The following is a 22,567-nucleotide window of genomic DNA, read 5'->3' as shown; positions in this document are numbered from 1 at the left end:
GCAATGACGGACCCAGTAGTGAAATTAATTTTGACCTGTGCATTTTATGCCAAGATGATTAATAGTAGCATTTCTAAAAGAAATTGAGCTTTCTGCTGACAATCTAGGGTTGTATTACACTTTATGTAAAACAAGAAATTCTAAGCATTTCGTAGTCTTTGCAACTGGTAATCAAAGTTTTGGAGATGAAGAGAAGGCATGATTGAAAAAAAAAAAGTCTTCTGGGAGAAATCCCAAGGCAGTAATAAAAAAATAAATGAGCTTCCTAAGGGTTCAGGGACAAGGGGGAGGAAAAGGTGGAACATTTTTAGGACAGTGAAACTATCCTAATGGTAGATACATGACATTATGCATTGGTCAATACCCATAGAACTGTACAACACAAAGAGGGAACCCAAATATAAACTATGGGCTTCAACAAATAATAATATATCAATATTGGTTCATCAACTACAACAAATGCACCACAATAATGCAAGATGTGAATAACAGGAGAAACTGCATGAGGTGGTGTTGGCAGAGGGCGGTCTATGGGAGCTCTGTATACTTTCTGAACAATTTTTTGTAAACCTAGAACTTCTCTAAAAAACCAGTCTATTAAAACTTAATTAATTAATCAATGGATTTAAAGTACAGAGATGTGTTTAGCTTTACCAACCAAATCTTTAAACACCTTTGGGGGTGGGGAGTCTGAATGTCTTACACTAACAGAGCCCCCACACTTACATTAACACAGCAGAGATGCTTGACTTGCCATTAACAATGGGATGTGAAGACTATATTAAAATGCCTTTGAATCACTCAAGTGTCTACCGAGTGCATACTCTGTCCCTAGGTACTGGAACCCTCATGAAGCTGACAGTGTGAGAAAGACAAGCAAGAGAAACAACCCGAGGTTATCGGTGATAAAAACCAAGGAGAGCGCAGACGTATTGAGGAAGGTCACACAAAGTTCAAGACCATGTTCACACAAAAATGGACATGATATCTTGGTAGAAGTCAGTGATCCCTTTACTATCAAGTTGCATTATGCTTTTTATACATTAGGTAGGGAAGCTGTATTTTATTTTGGATTTTCTTAGGAGAGGAGATTTGTTTACAGGCTGATCCAACAAGGCAATATTCACAGAAGAAGATATCGAACTCTACTTAGTTGAACTTGTACATGCTTTATACCATCTTCAGAGCCTGGGAATAATCTATAGAGACTTAAAACAAATAAACAAACAAGAAAAAACAAGCTTCCTGATGAAAGGTCACATCAAGGTGTAACAGATTAAGTAAAAAAGTCTATTGGTCATGAAAAGAAAACAAATTGTTTTTGTAGAAGTAGCTAATTGTGGAGGACATGTCAGAGTATTAGTTGGTGGTCCTTGAGTGTGTAAATGTTTGAAATGCTCCAAGGAAAAGAATGAAGATGGAACAATGATGGTTCTTAAAGCCAAGCTTGGGATGCCAGGTTTTGAATCCTGAAGGCTGGAGTCTTTTGTGAATGCTTTTTTTTTTTTTTTTTTTTTTTTTAAAGGAAAGACAGAGAGAAGGAAGGAAGGAAGGAAGAAAGGGAAACATTTCCAAACATTTTCTTGCTTTATTGTATTTTGTTTTTCCGTTTTTGTTACATGGGCTGGGGCCGGGAATCGAACCGAGGTCCTCCGGCATAGCAGGCAAGCACTTTGCCCGCTGAGCCACCGCGGCCCACCCCTGTGAATGCTTTTCAAATAGAATCCTGTGAACAGTTCGGGCCTAGAAGCAGATGGAGTTGAAGAAATTAAGATTCATCTTTCTCAGTGATAGACTGGAGTAAATCATACAGAAGAAGCAATCCAGCCCCCTTTGAGAGTGGCAACTTACAACGAAAATAATTCTGATCTTGAATATGCTACAAAAACTCCTTAAGACCCACCTGGCATCCCACCTAGTATGAATGTCCATCAGCTTTTTGGAAGATTTATTTTGTTGCCGTCACTTCAGATGATGAAAGTCAAACTATGCAGACAGTTGTGTGCATTCAGTTGCTCAGGCATTTCAGAAGAACATATTCTGCTTACTGATGGTATGAAGTCAAAGAAAATATTGGAATAGGCACCTGCCCTGTTTGCAAGCGATGGATACATAAAACCACAAACATGGAATATGCAGTGAAGATTATTGATAAAAGCCAGAGAGACCCTCAGAGAAGAAATTGAAGTCCTCCTTCCTTATGGACAGCATCCAGACATTATTACCCTAAAGGCTATGAGGATGGAACATACATATGTGTTGTAGCAGAACTTAAGAAAGGGTGGGAATTGCTGGATATAATTCTTAAATGGAAAGATTTCTCTGAACAAGAAGCCAGCCGCGTCCTGCTTATTACACCAAAACTGCCGAATATCCTCCCACACGAAGAGTGGGTCACAGAGACTTGAAAGTGAGCAACATTCTTTATGTCAATGAATCTGCTAATCCAGAAGCTATTCAAAATTGTGATTTGGGGCTTGAAAACAGCAAAGAGCAGAAAATAGTCTTCTCCCGACTCTGTATTATACTGCAAATGTAGTTACACCATAGGTTTTTAAAAGACAAGGCTATGCTGCTGTTTGTGCTACATGGAGAAGGAATGTTCCCCCGGATCAGCGCTCACTGGTTACACTCCAACTGCAAAGGGCCCTGGTGATTCACTGCAGGAAATACTGGCACGAATAGGCAGTGGAAAATCTTGCTCGATGCTTACACATTGGGTGACACATTGCAAAGGACCATATCAAGTGGCTTCATATGGACCGTCCTCAGAGACGAAGGCCATTCTTGGATGGCCCACTGGGACCAAGTTCCAAAGTTCCCAAGAATAGACAAGATACAGCTAGGAAAGAGGGCCACAGTGGCTGCAAAGGAGCCTGGAATGAGCTGCCAGTTCTGGAACCAGTAGGCTCCTCTACTGTTGCTCAGCTGAAGGTATTTTTAAAAAGCAATGTCCCGGGTGATGCAACAGTGGCTCAGCAGGTAGAATTCTTGTCTGCCATGCCAGAGACCCGGGTTCATTTCCCAGTGCCTGCCTATGCAAAAAAAATTAAGCAATGTCCACAGCTCTGTGAAGTGACCTCATGGTGTGAGCAGATAGCATAAGCTCTGGTGACACCTGCAGGAACACACCTTCCCAGCTGGTACCGAGAGTGCTGCTGCCCCCTGCTTTTCTTCTCCCTCTAAATGATGGTCAGTAGATGTGATTGTCCTAGAGCTCTGCAAACCACGATGAATCAACAAGAAGAAAGACCACCACCCAAAAACAGACTGAATAAAGTACTCTATACCACAGAACACTATTTGTATAGGAAACATTCCATGTCCCTTCAATATTCTTTGTTGGTATTAGTAATGGGCAGTTTGTGCTAAGCACTTAGCTTAAATGATTCGTTCCTGTTAGCACTGGGTCGTTGGTGCCACCCAGCATTCGGTACGTTTTTGTGAACAGTTCACAGCAGTATATTTCCATACTGCTATGCTTTCTTTAATGTAGACATGACTTCTTTTACTTGGAATCTAGTATTATTAATCAATCAACAATTGAATCTGGTTAAATAGTTCAAAAGAGAAAAAGGACTAAGGAGAAAGATGACAGTAAAAGGGGAGCATGTGCAGTATACACAGGGCAGCTGGGACAGAGCTCGCTGAGCAAATGGCATTTGTGTAAACACTACAGGAGGTGAGGAAGCAAATACAGGCATCCGGAACTATAACGAGTAACTCAATGTGTTCACTGCAAGCTCACTGTAAAATCAGATTTAAAGACAGGCTGGGAACAAACTACACAATTGAAATTGTTTGAAGGATTGAGGCTTTTTTAATTATTACTTTTGTAAAAAAATTATACCAATAAATTTTACTATTAATAAGTATACTGATAATATACAGACTAATAAATATGATAGGCTAATAACACATGTACTAATAAATACACTAATAAGTTATTACTTTTGTAAAAAAATTGATCCTAATCTATTTTCAAGAGTGCCTATAAAGGAAGTCCCTTATTTAAAGCAAATGCACATCTCTTAATTTTTACATTCAGTAAACCGTATTTTACTATAGTAGATCAGACTTTGAATAACAAGTATAAACAACATAAAATTTCCAAATAAGTAAATGTGCTGTCAAGGAAGATAAGAAAATACAAATTCCAGTACTTCAGAAATATTTGGACAAACACCGGAGTTACTCATTTCTCAGGAGTATATGTATCTATACATTAGGCTTTTGGATATATAGATGTATTGCTTACACAATATATCTGAAGGAAGCTGTTCTAGTTTGCTAGCTGCCGGAATGCAACACACCATAGACGGATTGGCTTTTAATAAAAGGGGATTTATTTTGTTAGTTCTTCAGAGGAAAGGCAGCTAAGTTTCCACTGAGGTTCTTTCTTACATGGAAGGCACAGGATGGTCTCTGCTGGTCTTCTCTCCAGGCCCCTGGGTTCCAACAACTTTCCCTGGGGTGACTTCTTTCTGCATCTCCAAAGGCCTGGGCTGAGCTGCAAGTGCCGAGATGAGGAATGCCAAGCTGCTTAGGCTGTGCTACCTTGCGCTCTCTCATTTAAGCACCAGTCAATTAAGTCAAAGGTCACTCATTGCAGCAGGCACGCCTCCTAGCCAACTGCAGATGTAATTAGCAACAGATGGGGTTCACGTACCGTTGGCTTATGTCCGCAGCAACAAGACTAGGTATGCTCACCTGGCCAAGTTGACAACTGAATCTAACTAATACAGAAGCTTATGCCAATAAAACTCTGCTCTGTGCAAAAATAACAGCACTGTTTCAAATTTTATTTTTCGAAACTATGCATAAAAGCAGTGCATCACTTAAAACTTGAACTTAAGAAGAGGTGCTATTCCTTTCATATTCAAATTGCTCATTTCAATGTCCATTTGCACCAGTAGTATTACACAGATATCGACTAAGAACTGACTAGCTCCAGACATATGTCAATTAAAGCATTCACCTTTGCAAAATCAAATATTAAATCACTTTCATTTATCACCCAACATTTCATTTTGCACTAACAACACTGCATTGAAAAGCATATTGACTGTTCAATGTCAGTCTTGACGTTGAATTTCTGTGAAATTTCAATTTCTGTGAAAATTGGTTTTTAAATGCTAACAAAAGGGGCCTGTGCATTCCCACTTCCACAGCCTTGCCTCTGTTCTGCCACACGCCATCCTGCCTGACTCCCTTCTCTGTGATTCCCCCACAGTCAGCTGTACTTTCTACCTGCCCGCTGTGGAGTAACCTTCTTCCCACCAATTAATTCTAAAATCTATTTTAAAACAAACAAAGAAAACTAAGTAAATAGATAACAGAAAGAAAGGAATATGTCTTGAAGGAAAGTGATAAATCCCATTCAGCCCTCTCCCCCCCTTTCAAAAGGCTGTCAGATTAGGAGATGCTTCCAAGCTTCTGTTTGAAAACTGTTCCTAAAACTGGTTTTTCCACAGCAAATCTGTAACACAAGAAGTCTAGGATTCTGCTAAGATCATTAATTCTTCCACCTATCACCTATGCAGTACACACACACACACACACACACACACACACACACACACTTTTCCATTAGTTATCAATTAGATTCTTTTCTAGAACAATTTGCCTCAATTCTTTGCTCCTTTCAATTACCAGTAGGACACCAGTCGAGCTCTTCCTTTATTTAGATTGTTAAAAATAGGAATAAAGGGCCAGCACTCTGCAAAATACATTCCTAAGCAAGATAACATAAATATGCACTTACTACAAATTTATATTATCCCTCTATCGGTACTCAATGACATTTTAGTCTTGGAGTATTTCCTTTTTATTTTCTTTACCCGTTAGCCTTATTTTTGCAACTGAAAGTAAACTCTCGAAAGCAAGAGGTTATACCTTAACATTTCTTTAGAGGGCCACAGGAGATAAACCCTCATACTAAACACATTGAAGTTTATTTTTATTTTTTTAATCTTACTGATTGTTCCCAATGACTGTTTCATAGTTGAATCACAGCACTTCCTCTCTTACTCAAAATCCACATTGTGCAGGGACAGGGCACCTTGAGTGTTAACTAAACTTTACAGTAGTTTAGTCATTTGGCAGTTGTGGGGATTAAATGCCCAACTCTTAACCACCTAACCGCCCCCACTTCCCAGCCCATAGCAGATGAACACAATGTCTGTAGACCAAGGAGAAATGGACAGCAGAATGGAGGCTGACTCCCCTTTGTGTAGCACCCACTAAGGGCTAGGTACTCTGTACAGGATTTCATTAAAACTTTACAAGCTCCTATAAGGGGAATCTTGTTACCTCTGTTTTACTGATGAGAAAACTGGGAGTCACTGAGGTTAAATGTTCTGTTCTGGTTGGCACGGCTAGCAAGAAGGAGAGGTGTCCGCTTGCCTCCAGACACCACTCTTTCCTCCAAAATCAACAAGGGTAGAAGTAACTTAACAGCACATGACAAAGAGAACACCACACATGCAAAATGTTTCAATGCACATTATCTGAGCTGATCCTTAAAAGAACCCTGGAAGCCATGCATGGCTGGGCTTTCTCCATGATTTCGATGAAATATCCAAGGTTAAGTGATTGGACCAAGGGTATAAGAGGTTGACTGCACCTTGAATTATTTCAGGGAAAACTGATCCGAATCAATCATTCATTGATAATAGTTGGAACTTAAAACTTTAGAGCAGTCATACATCTCAACAAAGAAGTGAGAAGCTTTTTCAAAACACACACAAACACTCTTAGCCCTATAGCTGATTCTGATGTGTCCTCCTCTCCCTTCTTTCCCCATTCCTCCCTCTCCTCAATCCCCTTCATTAGAAGATGTGGTACTATATTAACATAAGGACCTAGATGAGAAATCTCAGAGCAGCCAGACCTAGAAAAAATCCCCTCCTGCAAACTGAATGTTCGGCATAAGTACATAAAGACAAGGTAGGAAAAACGAGTGTCTCAGTGGAGTTGATTTTAGCCTTTTATTGTCTTTGAACAATTTCACTACTCTGTAAGTTGTAGGTGACTGACAGCAATGCAAAATAATTCTTGCCTACAGACAAATTATATTCCATGGTGGTTCAACTGTGGAAGATGCCAGTTTTGCTCTATTTGCATATTCCTTTCAATATTCCTGATCTATAAATGCATCAGTTCTGGGGATTCTCCTTTGAACCAACTAAGCATGTTACCAGTTCCCTCCTTACTAAAGCATTGAATAAAATCTTTACTGTTTTACATTTTTTTAAATTAACTTTAACACAGTTCTTAACAAAGTGGTGACAGATCAAGAGGGAGGCAGAGTGGCTGTGTCCCCAAGGAGACTAGGGGTCCTCAAGGGAGGTCTGGAAGCTGCAAGGCTCAAAATTCGGTTCATTGACTGCTGTGAGCACTTGTCATTTACCCAAAGCCTTCAATAGGCTGCAAGAAAACTTTAGCTGATGTTTAACATCAGCTCTCCTGAACACAGAGCTTTCTTGAGTTCTCTGCAAATGTCAGCGTTCTTTGGTTCTGTGCCAGAGGGGGGTCAGGATCATTTTATACAGCTCCCCACTGTACCCCACTGGAGGGGGTGTATGTTCTAGGTTGGGACATCTTTGGCTCCCTAGTGGCTAGGTCAGGCATCTAAGAGAAAAGGGGTTGACAGTCTGCTAACGAGGGATAAAGATAGTTTATTAGTGGTGTGGGTGGGATTAGAAGCATGTGGCATGTGTGTAAAACCTGAAGGTCTCTGGCACTGGAAAGGAGACCCAGTAGCAAGGCATACTGAGCACCAGTTAATTTCACTTCCTGATGCTTGAAATGCCAATTAACTGATTCCATGATGACATCAAGTCGCTCACTACACCCATTATGTAGGTTGTCACCTACTTGTGCTTAAAAACTTTAAATGTCTATTTGCATTGGCAAATATGGACTTGAGATCTGTCATCCATAAATTAGGTCAATAAACATGTAATAAACAGCCACAATGTGGCAGGCACCGTTAGCCTTGAAGACGATCTTTCTTTAGGTGCAGTTGGCAAATCTTGACCAGTATCACCGCTCACTGTTCTTTAGCAGTGCAGATTCCCAGACCGTGCTCCAAGTTCTGTGAAGCAGAGTGCTCCCCTTTTTAACACACTTCCTATTTATGCATATGGATGTTTGAGAATTTCCGAAATAGAATGACTGCACTAAGTAGCTCACATTGAACAACCGGACTATAGAATCAATGTGATGCTTTGGTTCACGTGTTGGTCTGTCTAGGTGATGGTGTCCAGTTGTTTGCTCAAGGAAGCCCCAGGCTGATTATTACTGGGCGGGTGCTTCTAGATGGCTCCGCAGGCACAGTCAGCTGACTGCATCTCAGTCAGTGATTATCGTGACAGCCCAAAGACAACTGCGCTCAGCAATGAGGGATCTCCTCGGTCAATCAGGAGCTCTTAAAGCCAGAACCAAGGATTTCAGAAATCAGAAAGAACTTCTGAATCTTACTTCAGCCAGCCAGCATCTCTAACCTGTGCTCCACCCTAGAGAATTCAGACTTACCAATCCCTCCCCAGTCACAGGAGCTAATTCCTATAATAAATCTCTTTTATATATATCCCGTATAATGTAATATATACTAATATATAATACAACATAAACTATATATATATATATATATATCCTGTAGGTTTTGTTTCACTGAAGAACCCTGACTAATATAATCATCAAATCAAATATAATCATCAATATAATCATCAAAAAGGAAAAGCCTTTTATCCCATTTTTACCACAGAATTATTCATATTTATATGCCTCCCTCACAGGACTGTCATAATAAGCAAATGGAATAATACATTTGAAAGTGGTTTGTTTACTATAAAAGGAAACATCAATTATAAGTTGCCTTAAATTCTGTCTGAAACATATTAGAATCCATGAGTGAATGAATGAATGAATAAATCAAAGAAAAGTTATCCAGGGTCTGAAAAAATGATGGTCCATAAATATTTTTTAATACATGAATGCCGTTATAGATTGGCTAATACAACTCTCTTGTTCTGTAAATGAAGAAACTGAGGGCTAAAATGTTAAAGTTACTTGGATTCTGACAAAACTCTTAGGTAAACCAAGAAGGAAGAGCACAGGAGCCAGGCAGTGAGAGAAACAGAGAAAAGGAAGAGAAATAAGAGCAAAGGTTACTGGGTAGTTAGGATACAACTCAGGTGGACACTCAGCTACACCAGTAAGTTCAAGATGGGAGGGAATGCCTGGTACCTCCTAAACTGGGGAAAATCAAATAACACCTGCTTCCATAAATGACCAAGAACATATGAAAAACAGGGGACAAAAGAAGCTCCCATTGAGAAAGCCTTCTTGACCAAAAGAGGAGAGAGAGATAAGAGACCAAAAAGAGTCTCACTGCTGAGATATTTCAAGCAGGGTCAAGGGGTTATCCCAGAGGTTATTCTTATATGTATTATATAGATAATCCTTCTTAGTTTATGGTGTATTGGAGTGGCTGGAGGGAAGTATCTGAAACAGTTGAGCTGCATTCCAGTAGCCTTGATTCTTGAAGACAATTGTATAAAGATATAACTTTTACAATGTGACTGTGTGATTGTGAAAACCTTGTATCTGATGCTCCTTTTATCCAGGGAATGGACAAATGAGTAGGAAAAAAATGGATAAAAACAAATCAATAATAGGGGGGATAAGGAGAAAAATATATTAGATAGATGGAAATACTTGTGGTCAATGAGAGGTAGGGGGGTAAGGGGTATGGGATACATGAGTCCTTTCTTTTTTCTTTTTATTTCTTTTTCTCGAGTGATACAAAGGTTCTAAAAATGATCATGTGAGAAATACACAACTATGTAATGATATTGTGAGCCACTGATTGTCTACCATGTGATTTGTCAATAAAATATTTTAAAAAATCAAGATTTTCTGATTGGTGAATGGAAACTAAATACTCCAACATATCATAATAAAAGTGATCAAAGCTTTCATTAATCTGTAGTCCAGTTTTCTAAACTACCTCCATGGTGGCCCACGCTGTGAACTGCATAGCCAACCCAAGGGGTCAATGCCCACACCTCCCCTCTTCTTATCAAGGAGCCCAGCTTACAATGACAAAGCACTGGCTCATTTATGGCCTGATTTGAATGTCTCTGTTTTGTATATGCCTCAATATTGTCAGCCTGATAAGGAGAATGCTTGATTTATGCATCTCCCATGAATAAAAGAAAGTAGAAAAGCTAAAAGACACCATTCCAAAATTAATCATAAATATTAATGAAGTTGGCAGTTCTGGAAGGACAATCGACAATTTTGGTTTCTCCTGGGCAATTTGTAATTCTTGTGATACAGCAAATTAACCAAATAATGACAGTAATTGTCCAAAGCTAATGTTTCCTGTTGGGTCTTGAGAAGGCTGGGGGAAGGACAGACTGATTCTAAAATTTCTATAAAGGAGATAAACACTTAGACATCAAACCTGCCCAGAATCAATACACATTGTCTATGCTTGCTGTCTGGTGGATGTTAGAAAACGACTAAAAAAAAAAATATGTAAGGTTCTAACCTTCAGACCCTGGCGCCAGGACTTAAACCGAAGTCTTCCCAGAGATGCTCACATGAAATCTACAGATAAATGTTATAAAACAAATGGGGGAAGTGGGAACAGAGGAACCTCAGCAGCAACCCATTCAATGGCAATGAGGGTGGAGTGGGGTGGGACTTGTGTTTTACCCTTTGAATGTTTCTAGGAGCTTTCAGTCCAAATGTGGAGTAAAGCTTTTGGCTTTAATAGGAATTTGAATAGTTGTAATACAGTGCCCAGATGATCCCAATAATTCATTCAACAAATATTTATTTCTTATAGCAAAAACAGTGAACAAAACACAATGCCTTCGTCACAGAGCCTCCAAGCTAGGCAGGGAGGCAGATAATAGAGAAGTACATGTATAGTGTATTCCACAGGGAGAAGTAGAAGGAAGAAGGATAGAGTGAGTGGAGTTGAACTTTAGGAGGAATGGTCAAGGTGGGCCTTTCTGAAGAGGTGACATTTGGGCAGGCACTTGACTGCAATGAGGAAGCAAGCTCAGTGGGAGAAGGGCATCCAAGATGGCGAGAACAACAAACGCAAAGGGCCGAGAGAGGGATGTGTTTGGTGCATGTGAAGACTAGAAAGGAAGCTGTAGAACACGTTAAGAGGAGGAGACTGGTAGAACCAAAGGCTCACTAGGGCCTGATCATGCAGCACATCTAGCCTAGGTGAGTTCGAGGTGTTTTTCTAAATAGGCCTGAAAAAGCCATTTAGGATTTGAGCAGGACTACAGTGTGATCTGATTAAATGAGGGAAAAGATCACTCTGGCTGTGAGCTGAGAAATAAATGTTTGGAGGGAGTTAGGAGGTCAGTGCAGACCCCAGCTGAGTGATGGTGGTGACTCTGGCCAGAGCCCTTAGTTATGAAGGTGGTGAGAAAGGGTTCTCTTTGGAGCATATGTCTAAGACAGAGTCAGCAGAATTTACAGATGGGTTAGATGCGGGGCATAGGAGAAAATGAGCAGTCAAGGATTATTCCCCCACAACTAGATGAATGATGGGGCCATTTACCAAGAAGGGGAGTTCTGCTTGGGACATGTCACATTTAATAATGAGTGTGATAGATTGAATTATGCATGCCAGGGACAGGCATGCTCTTAATCGTAATCCACACTCCCATGGGCACGAATGTATTCATAAATAGGATCTTTTGAGGATTATTTTTAGTTAAAGTATGACCAACTGGATCAGTATGGGTCTTAATCCATATTATTGGAGGCCGTATACAGAGAAGAAATCAGGAGCCAAAAGACAGAGAAAGCCAGAGAGGTGCCAGGAGCTGGAAATCAAGGAAACCAGAAGAACAAAATCAAGGAGAGAGAAACTGCCATGTGACTAGGAGGCAGAGATGCAAGCCAAGGAACCCCAATAATTCTAGCCTCCCAAACCATGAGCTAACAAATGCTTGTGGTTTAAGCCAATCCATTGTAAAGTATTTATTACAGCAGCCATGGCAAATGAAGACAATGAGATACCCAATGAGTTCTGCATGTTCACAGGCAAACGTGAAGGTAAATAAAATTTTTTACTATGGACTCCACAGCAGTGAAAATTTGAATCTAATGAAAAAGCTTTGACACTATTATATCTGCCACATGCTCAATTTGCTTTAGAGCACCAGTTTTCCCAGAAACCATCCACCGTTAGTATTTCTTTGGTCAACAAAAAGTGACATGCTCTTTTGAATCTTCTCTGGAAAATTTGAACTATACATGCTCTCCTGATTAATTATTTACACAGTATCTATTTTTTACGTGACCCTGTGCCTCCAGGAACTGATAAAATAACAAATGAAGAGATGAAATAACAGCTGGTAGTGGTGAGAAGACAAAAAGGGAGGAAATTATCAAAAGTAAACAAAAGCAATTTTCCAAGAAGAACATGATCAGATCATTAGCCACAAATTAGGCAATGAAATCCAGCATTATTTGTGGTTCTGAGATTTTGCAGCATGGAATTAATATCCTGCCTAGGATTATTAACATGCAGAAAGTCTCAATCAAATAAATGAGGGTGCTCAATGTGTGAAAAAAAATGGCAATCACAAAATGATTCCAGGGACTGGTTATAAAGACACTTCTGGTTATATCCTAGACTTATGAACAGCCAGTTTAATCTCCTAAAATTTTCATATTTGTCTCTGAAGATTAGTTCAATTGATACTTCTGTTTAGAACTACAGTCCTTGTGATAAGGTAGTCAAGGGGTCAAGTGTCTCAGGTTCCAATCACAGCTCTGATTTTTGACAAGTCATTTGATCTCCATGGGTCTCAGTTTCCTAACTTGAAAGCAAAAGACTCAGCAGGGACAGCTCTAATCTTCTCTGGTTCTTTCCTCTGGTCATGATCATCCCATATGCAAAACACTGACAAATCCTCATATTCACACCACTGTCTCGGCTAAGATGAGAAAGAGCCATCCACTTTTTAAAACCTGCAGGGGGAGGGATGAAATGTTAAACCTCATTTGTAATCAAAGAAATGCAAATTAAAACTGGAAGTTACTAAGGAGTCAACACATAGCAGCCATCAAGGAAATGACCAAACCAACTGGTGATCCCAATGACAGTCAGCTCCTCAGTCAATGATGGAAGAAAAGAACTCCCCTTGCGCCGTTATCTGCTCTTCCCCTAAATAGCTGGGGACTGGACAAGTCACTGAACTTTTTTTGGCCTCTATTTTCTCATTTGAAACAAGAGTGGCTTGAACTCCATGAAACATTTTACATCTCCATGCTAGAAAGATCAACCCTGTGGTGGACTGAATTCTGTACTCCAGTTTGGATGAGTTCTTGGTTCTGGTCTCCATTCTGGTGGGTGTGGACCCTGTTGTAAATAAGATGTCTTTGGGCACTACCTCAGTTGAGGTGTGGCCCCCCTGAGTCAGGGGGGGCTTTATCCAGGTTAACTGGAGTCCTCTATAGGCAGAGTGAAAGTCGGATGGAGAAAGAAGTCACAGGGAGCAGCCAGAAGCTGGAAGTCAGTGGAACCCATAGGAAAAAGAAGCCATGTGCCGGAAAAGCCAAGGAAACCCAAAGACTGCCGACACCAGGAGGAAACGAGCCTTCCAGCCTCTGAAACCTGTCATTAAGGCAATGAGCGTAGCAACTGGGAAACTAAAACTAACTCCTGGAGCACCAGTCCCTGATATGGCCGCTTCAGCCATACTTCTTTGTATCATAAAAATATTCCTACTTTTGCATATTGTTTGAGGTCATACTAGCTATCTGCAGGATTGACAGCAACTGTCCATCATTAAATCAATCCCTCATTCCACTGCCCCCAAACAGAGTCATTCGTTCACATGTGCAAGCAGCTCACCTGACCCATCCCTGTACCCACCTCCCACCCCCAGGCCTACGAAAGTGGATATGTATATAGTCAGTTCTCAGTAGTCACACACTCCCTATTTGCGATTTTTCTTACTCGGTAAAATTTATTTGTAACCCCCAAAATCAACACTCTCAGCACTTTCTGTCATTTGCAAATATGCGCAGAGTGGCAAAAACATTTACATCGCCCGACACCCACGTTTCCAGCTGGAGTTGAACGAGAGAACAAGACTATACTCTGCCTTCTTGCTTCAGCTCACACTGAAAACAAGTGTCCTTTCTGTGCTATGTTTTTGTGCTTTTTGGTTGGCAATTTCACTGTTTAAATGCCCCCCCCCCAAGGGTGGTGCTGAAGTGCTGTCTACTGTGTCTAAGCATTAGGAACTTGTTTATTAAATAAGCTTAAGCTAAGGCATGAGTTATAACGCTATTGGCTATGAGTTCAATGTTAATGAATCAACAGTATATTAAATCAGGGTCTTTAACAGAAAACAAGGTTACGTATTGATCGGCTGATGAAAATATTCTGACCAGAGACCCACGGGAACTCCAAGGAGCGATGTCTCAGTATTCGCTAATTCAGCGCTTACGACACCTTTATATAACCTAACTACCACAAATAAGAATACTTACACACACTTTGTTTTTACAAAAAATGGAATTATGGATTATGGTGTAACTTTTTTGAAACAACACACGCAGACATCTTCCCAGAGCAGTAACGACAGCGCTAAACCATCTTTGAGTGACTGTCTGGGACTCTATTCTACGGCTCACCTAATTTATTAACCCAGTCTCCTAATAATGGTACTAACATTTTTGCTTACAAGGTAGATAATCACCTTCTGAAGTAGGTAGGGACTATTTCATTTATGTATAAGAAAATTAAGGCTGAGAAAAGTTTAATGGTTTATGAAAAGTCATGAAGCTAGTATAAGGCTGAGAAAAGTTTAATGGTTTATGAAAAGTCATGAAGCTAGTAAGTAGGGCGACAGAATTTGAATATCAGACTGTTCTAGTTTGCTAGCTGCCAGGATGCAATATACCAGAGACAGAGTGGCTTTTAAAATGGGGAATTTAATAAGTTACAAGTTTACAGTTCTAAGGCTGAGAAAATGTCCCAATTGAAACAAGTCCATAGAATGTCCAATTTAAGGCATCCGGGGAAAGATACCTTGGTTCAAGAAGGCCGATGACATTCAACATTTCTCTCTCAGCTGGAAGGGCACATGGTTTTTAAATAGGGGAGTTTAATCAGATGCTAGTTTACAATTCTAAGGCTGAGAAAATGTCCCAATTAAAACAAATCTATAGAAATGTCCAATTTAAGGCATCTGGGGAAAGATACCTTGGTTCAAGAAGGCCGACAAGGTTCAACGTTTCTCTCTCAGCTGGAAGGGCACATGGCGAACATGGTGGTGTCTGCTGGCTTCCTCCTGGCTCTATCAAAAGGGACTCTCTCCAAAATGTTTCCTCTTTTAAAGGATTCCAGCAAGCAACTCCACCTTCAGTGGGTGGAGACACACCTCCATGGAAATCATCTAATCAAAAGCCACAATCCACAATTGGGTGGGTCACATCTTGATCCCACCCAGCAATATTGAATGAGGATCAAAGGGCATGGCTTTTCTGGGGTCTACCACAGATTCAAACCAGTACACAGACTCTCCTCTTAGCCCAGGTCTCTTCCATTGTATCCCTATCTCTCTTAACCAGGTGGAAATAAACACCCAATACTCTCCTTCAGGCTGAACAGGAAACTGCACAAGCTGTAGCAGAGGAAAACAACCCTGAGGCTTTACAAAACAAATCTCCTTCTTTAAAATTCATGAACAGTGAACTCTCCTTAGAGCAGAGTTAATAAGAGGGTTTTTAAAAACTTATAAATTTGATGACATTATTAATAAGTCAATGTCTTTCACTAATAGTGTCCTAATAGACAGCTTTTAGAAGAAAAGGGGGGACCCCAACTGGGAGATAAGAAGCCCAGCACTCCTGGAGGACAGAGGTGGCTAAAAAACCAGAGATGTGAAGAACAGAGGAGGGCCGCTTGGTGAAACTAACAGGACCAGACAGATGGAGGCATTCACAGCCAGGACAAAGGAATGTGACTGAAGGACTGGTCATGAAAAGTTGGAAGCACTCTGCAGGCCCAGAAGGCAAGAGAAACCAGCTGAGGTCATTTCCCAAAGTGGAGCTCCTGGGATGATGGCAGTTCAGTCAACTACTGACAGAGAAATTTCTCAAGCTACAACAATGGCTGCCGTGTTCTGATCACCTATATTGTGCCAGGCACTGAGCACAGCTACTTGGTTTTCAGTGCCATCCAGCATCTCCCACCCTGCCCACTCCAGCTTAATAGAGGAGGCAGCCTGGTTTCACAATGCATTAGTAACTCACTGACAGCAGTCGTACTATTGGTCAGTGGTCGGACACTTTCTTCCACTCCTTGCTACAAGGCTGTTTTAGTTTACTGACTGCTAAAACAAATGCCATATGTTGGGTTGGCTGAACAACAGGAATTTATTGGCTCACGGTTTCCTCCTGGGGTTGGCATCTTCTGACTGGCTGGCAGCCGTTGGGGTTCCTTGGCTTTTCCGTCATCTGGCAATGCACATGGCGGCATCTGGCAATGCACATGGCGGCATCTTCTCCTTTCTCTTCCAGGTTCTATTGACTTCCAACTTCTGGCTGCTCCCTGCAGCTTCTCTCTCTCTGTCTGAATTTTATTCTCTTTGTAAAGGCTTCCAGTAATCCAGTTTACAACCCAACCTGATTCAGTTGGGTCATACATCAACTGAAGTAATATCTTCAGGAGATCCTATTTATAATGGGTCCACAACCACAGAACCAGGGATTGGGTCTGAACCTGACATTTGTGGGGAATATGGGCCAATCCCCAAAAAAGACATTGCTTCTTCTGGAGCTACATGCTTAGCAGGACATATAATCTGTACTCAGACAGCACCTTGATCCCAGGAGGTATTTTTTAAAATATGTGAACATGGAATTACCATATGACCCAACAAATCCCATTTCCAGGTATAGAGCCAAAAGAAATGAAAGCAGAGACTCAAACAGATCCTTGTATACCAATGGTCCTAGAGGTATTATTCACAAGAGCCAAAAGGTGGCAACCCCAGTGTCTATCAACAAATGAATGGATAAGCAAAATGTGGTGCAGATACACAATGGAATACTATTTGGCCATAAGAATGAAGTTCTGACACATGCTACAAATGAATGAACCTGAAAACATTATGCAGAAGGAAATAAGCCAGACATAATTGTATGATTCTACTTATATGAACATACCTAATATAAGCAAATGCACAGGGAAGAAGAGTACATTAGAGGCTACGAGGGGCTGGAGGTGGGGAAATGGGGAGTCATTGCTTAATGGGTGCAGAGTTTCTGTTTGGGATGATGAAAAGCTTTTGGTAACAGATATTGGTGAAAGGAGTACAATGTGGTGAGAGTAATTAACACCACTGAATTGCAGACTTAAAAAATGGTTCGAGTGGCAAGTTTTCTGTTATCTATGTGCTACCACAATAAAATACACAAAGAGCTAACATGGTCTGCTGGCCACAAATCTAATCTTTTTACTTTGCTTAGTACTAATTTATTTATCCAGCAAATATTTACTGAGAGCCTCATAGGTACCAGCAACCAAGCAGGGCCTTGGGAACACAAATAAGAATCAGACATGGTCGTAGAGTTCAAATCATTTAAAATCCAATGGGAGAAACCGGCATGAAGATGATAATGTAAGACAGTGACTGGTCATGTTTAAAGAAGCAGATACAACTGTACAGTACAGTTTTTAGGAAAAGCTCAGTTCATTCTGACAGCGAGGAAAGGTTTCACAGAGAAAATAATATCTGATCAAGGGCTTGAAGACAAACAGGAATTCAATACTCAGAAACTGGTGGGAGACTATTTTATACTAAGGAGGGAAAAAGTCTGCTAAGAACGGCATGCATGCATTCATACTTGTAAATACCAAGGCTTCTTAGAGACGCCAGAGTTGTCCTTGTGTGTGAACCAACTGTGGCAGCAAGGCCCATACAGAAGATGGGTTCTATACTGACTGTCACACATTTGGAAAAGCACTGTACTGATGGGGTCAGCCTCTTTGTCCAGTTAGAGTCAGCCTGTACCCCAAACACCACCACTTGCCACAAAAGCAATTAGATGTGGGGCGGGCCATGGTGGCTCAGCAGGCAAGAATGCTTGCCTGCCATGCCAGAGGACCTGGGTTCAATTCCTGGTGCCTGCCCATGTAAAAAAAAAAAAAAAACAATTAGATGTGGGAGCCACAGAAAAATTCTATTACCTCTACCAGAAAAACATAAAAAGTATGAGTTCTTCCTGGTCATAGGTCATTGCATCTTGTTCATTAATGGACATAGTTTTTCCTTTCTTTTCCATCTCCCCTCACTCCCCACCCCGAGTTTTCCTGTCTATTTCAGAGGAGACACTATCTTCTATCTAAATTTCACAGTGTCTCTTTTTAAAGCCCATGATAAATCTTTACAAGCACCCGACAAAGTATTATTGTTCTTCTGAATCACTTTTTCCATTTATTCTTCCAGTTTATCTATTTTACCATCGTTTTTCTTTTCTCAGGTTGTCTATTTTATTTACTTTGGTATTTGGAATTCTAAATCTTAGATCTTGAGTGCCAGATGTGCAGGACTTTGTCTTTTGGTTTTATCCTTCTCGTGCTTTACAAGGACCATGCTCAGGGCATTGTACAAATGTCAGTGACAAGCTCCTTCCCCCTCAAAAGGAAATGAGGCCCAGGCAAATTCCTTTTCTGTAAATAGACACAATAGATATTATTACTAAACCCGAAAATTTTAAGTCAATACTTGAGTAGACAGAGTGTATCATGTCTGAGAAGTAATGAAAGCCAGCCTGTTGCTTTAGCCAGTAGTGCTATTTTCAGAAATCGTTGCAGAAAAAGAGAGCTTTACAGGAAGATCAAAACAGAAAAGAGCATCCATCGATATAGGCAGGGAACAGAAAAATAAGGAAAAAACATTTTAAAGAACAATCCCATGAAATGATATATGAAGTCGCAAACTATAATTGCAGGTACCAAAATCAAGCAAATGCTTCATTTCTCAAAGTATCATAAGTCGCAGCATGTTTGCAAAAAGCCTATTCTTTCTGTATTTAAGATGTTCCTTTGCAGTGCCTCAAGGGGATCTCAGTATTGTTCTGCATCTACAATCAGAAATTAAAGTTCATTAGATGTAAAATTAGCTTCCTTGCATATCTGCTCAAGGAACTATGAGAGCTATGCCAAAGCATGAGCAACTTGAGAATTCCCTAATTGAACAGTCTTTTAAAATATGGACAAGATTGCTTTGGGAGAGGGAAGAGTTGAGAAATGGTTTGATGTAGATAAACCATTAGTAGACTTCATTAAGAAGATGCTGATAAAATACCCTACAAATTTCCATTTTCCTATAGGACAAACCAAGTGATCACACAGCAGGGAAGGCTGGAGAAAAATTTCTTTCAACAAATTGGACCTATCAAAGTGCGTGATTCTGCCATGAGAAGCTTCATTCCTCTTCATCCTGTCCCACTGGAAACCATGGTCAGTGCAGACATTTGTGTCTTTGGGCCAGGTGCATCCAGATAAAATAGGAAGGTAAAAAAAAGAAGAAGAAGTTGGGGTAAGGACCAGATTCAGAGAACAGAGTCTTCAGGGAAAGGTTATAGAGATGGAGGGGCTGATGCTGATGCTGGCAAATGTGGGCTGGGCCAGTGGCAAATCAGGAAAGCAAAATATTGATCATGCTGAATTTTGACAACTGTTATCAGGGGTAATCCATAATCTCAAGTGAATGACTATGAGATGTTACCATTCCACAAATCCCCTTTCCTAAGTCAGAAACCATGTCTCACGCCCTTCGGTATCCCCGACAGTTCCTCATATGATGCCTCCTACATATTCAATACATACTTGTTGACTTGTTTCTATTATTCACAAAATTTCAGATTGCAATCTTCTTTGACAACTTGTTCAGATCCTCCCATGTGACACAGGCAGGCAATTTTCTCTAAAGGTAAACATTTACTTCAATTTTAATCTTTCTTCAAGGTCTTTTGATTTCTTTTCCCTCTGTGAAACGTCTTGACAGTGGTTTACCACTATCCTTATAATTCCCTTGTATATTCTGCCTCTAAATTGAATAATCCCTGTTTTCTAATCACTCAGTCATTTTCCTAGACCTCAATATAAAGGGAAATCCCAGGCAAGGAGAAGATAGCTGCCTTTTTTGGTTTTCATTAACTTCAAATTGAGACTATGCTTCAGTAGTATTATACATAATTCAGGTTGTACTTTCCAAATATGAGCAGTTTGAAAATTTTGACTTTTTAAAATCCCTTTTGTGTTGGTTTGATTTTAACTCTTTCAATAATGAGTGAAGCTCTTCATAGGGAGCATAAAACTTAACAAGTCTTCTTTCCCTCAAGATCTGGGGACAAGGTGGGATTTCCTCCTTCCTTGGACCTAGCAGCCCCATGTACTTACCAGTATCTCATTCCCAGAGTCTTTTCTCCACTTGGAGTCAGCTGCTATCTGCTCAAGTATGACACTCTGAAATATGTGCATTTTCATAGGGGACCATGTCTGAAAGGATGATGGAATAAGCCTCCCGTCTCACCATACTTCTGCCTAATCATAACCTTGACCTTGTCTGAATATCAGAGCTCCAAAAGATCCTTTGAAAGGAGGGTGTTGGCTCTTTTCACAGGGACTAGTTCCTAAACCTATACATCAGGCAAATAAAGCCTGCAAGAAATATCCAGAATCTCATCTATGAGTGGACAGAAAAATATCTTGCATTTCTCACTAGATGGTTTCCTTCAGCTACTTGAAGATATATGCTTTCCAGATAGTTCTGGGTGGTGAAAGAATTGAGCCTGCCTACAAAGACACAGTTTAATAAGTCCTAAAGCAAGAATAGCTAAAATTGAAGAAAAGGTGAAGACATCAACAGGTGTTCAGTTTTGTTGTAGATCTGTATGTGCTAACCGGAAGAAAGAGTCCCCAGCCTTAATTCACAAGCAGACAATTGAGACTGTTGATGTAACTACAAACTTTCACAGTTATCTGGTCATTACAAACAAAGGGAAACTTCTAATCGCTCATTCTCTCCTGCATCTGTTTAACAAATATTTATTGTGAGTTTGCTATTTCCTGGAACCAGTATAGGCATGAACTATCAAATAATTTACAAAGTACCCTTTGCAAAAATTCATTTCCCATCTCACTGACTTGAGTCATTTGAATTCCCATTCAAAATACTGTCTAGAAACTAAACCATATACTATAATTCAAAGACATTCTTCCTTAAAAGACCTTTCAGAAAGAATACCTAACTTGTTTTCCCTTTAAATTGTGTCAGGGAGACTGATCTGGGAGAAGCAGGAGAGGCCAGGCATGGGATTCAGCTTTGATCTATCTGGAAAATCTAACTCTTCCTTCAAGGCTGGGCCCAAATGTCGCCTCTTCTTTAAGGCCTTCCCTGTCCTTTCTCTACTTCTGGGAAAATTTATTAGGGCCTTCTTTGGAGCTCCTGCTTCATTATACACATGGCTCTGGTACCAGTGTTTGCCACATTACCCCAACGGGCAAAAATCCCATCTTATTCATCTTTAAATCCTTAGTGCTGAACATTCCCTGCCACATAGCAGGTCTTCAAAGTATTTTTGCTGAATGAGTAAATGAGTGAGTGAATGAAGAATGAAGGAATGAGTCATGGCTCAAGTGGCCCGAAGCCAGGTCATCAGAAACTAAGTATGTGCAAATAAGAGTATCCAAAGAGAAGCAGACAAGACAGTTACTGAAGATAAATCATCTTTTCCTCAGTTTCCCCTAAAGCCTGCCATATCCAGAATATTTACTTTAGAAAAACACAAAGCAGTAGTCCATATAATGTCATATCCTGACCTCACTGTATTAGAAGGTCTTTAGGATTCTATCTGTTTATTCAAAACTCATGACCCAGAGAACATGGCACCAAATCAGCCTTATCTGTTTGTTTGTTGCGCTCTCCAGGACAAAGTAGGGTACAAATGGGTTTGGGCAGCACTCACTGCAGAGAGAGTCTGGTGCCACTTAAGATCTAAAGGAGCCCAATAGGCACCTCAGGAGTACAAGGTGAAGAGAGATCTGCTGGAAAGGCAGTGATGGTCCTGAGATACAGGGGCTGTCCTGCAAAAACTAGAAGGAACGAGGGGAGATGGGTTTCACTGTGAAATCTCTATGTATTCTAATTTTAACTTATATGTAAGGGCATGGCCAATCCTTATATAGTAGACATCATTTCTCTTCAGGACTCCATTTTCTGTACTTTTATTCATTTGTCAACAGCATCTTCCCATGCTTCTCCCCAAGCCTTCCCTCATAGCTGAACTTGCGGAGAGCATCATCTCCTCAGGCACTGCAATGGTACCCAGCTGTGGTAGGTAGAATTATGTACCCAGTGTGTGTGTGTGGGGAACATGTTCTCAATCTCAATTCCATTCCTGTGGGTGTGGATGTGAATAAGACTTTGAAGATGTTATTTTTAGTCAAGTGGCAACTGAATCAGGGAGGGTCTTACTCTTATACTTGAGGCCTTTT

The 22,567-nt window shown here is 40.4% G+C and overlaps 1 protein-coding gene and 1 pseudogene across 9 annotated transcripts in view; one reads left to right on the top strand and one right to left on the bottom strand.

Moving 5' to 3' along the window:
* The window catches only part of ATP8A2 (ATPase phospholipid transporting 8A2), a 656,957-nt gene that overhangs the window by 560,650 nt on the left and 73,740 nt on the right, over positions 1-22,567 (bottom strand). The gene's annotated exons all lie outside the window — the stretch shown is intronic.
* Positions 2,055-22,567, top strand: part of LOC143679671 (ribosomal protein S6 kinase alpha-3 pseudogene) — a 55,986-nt pseudogene continuing 35,473 nt past the window's right edge.

Source organism: Tamandua tetradactyla, chromosome 4 (assembly GCF_023851605.1).
Source record: "Tamandua tetradactyla isolate mTamTet1 chromosome 4, mTamTet1.pri, whole genome shotgun sequence".
NCBI classification, from domain to species: Eukaryota; Metazoa; Chordata; class Mammalia; order Pilosa; family Myrmecophagidae; genus Tamandua; species Tamandua tetradactyla.
This window is presented reverse-complemented; position numbering and strand designations above follow the sequence as displayed.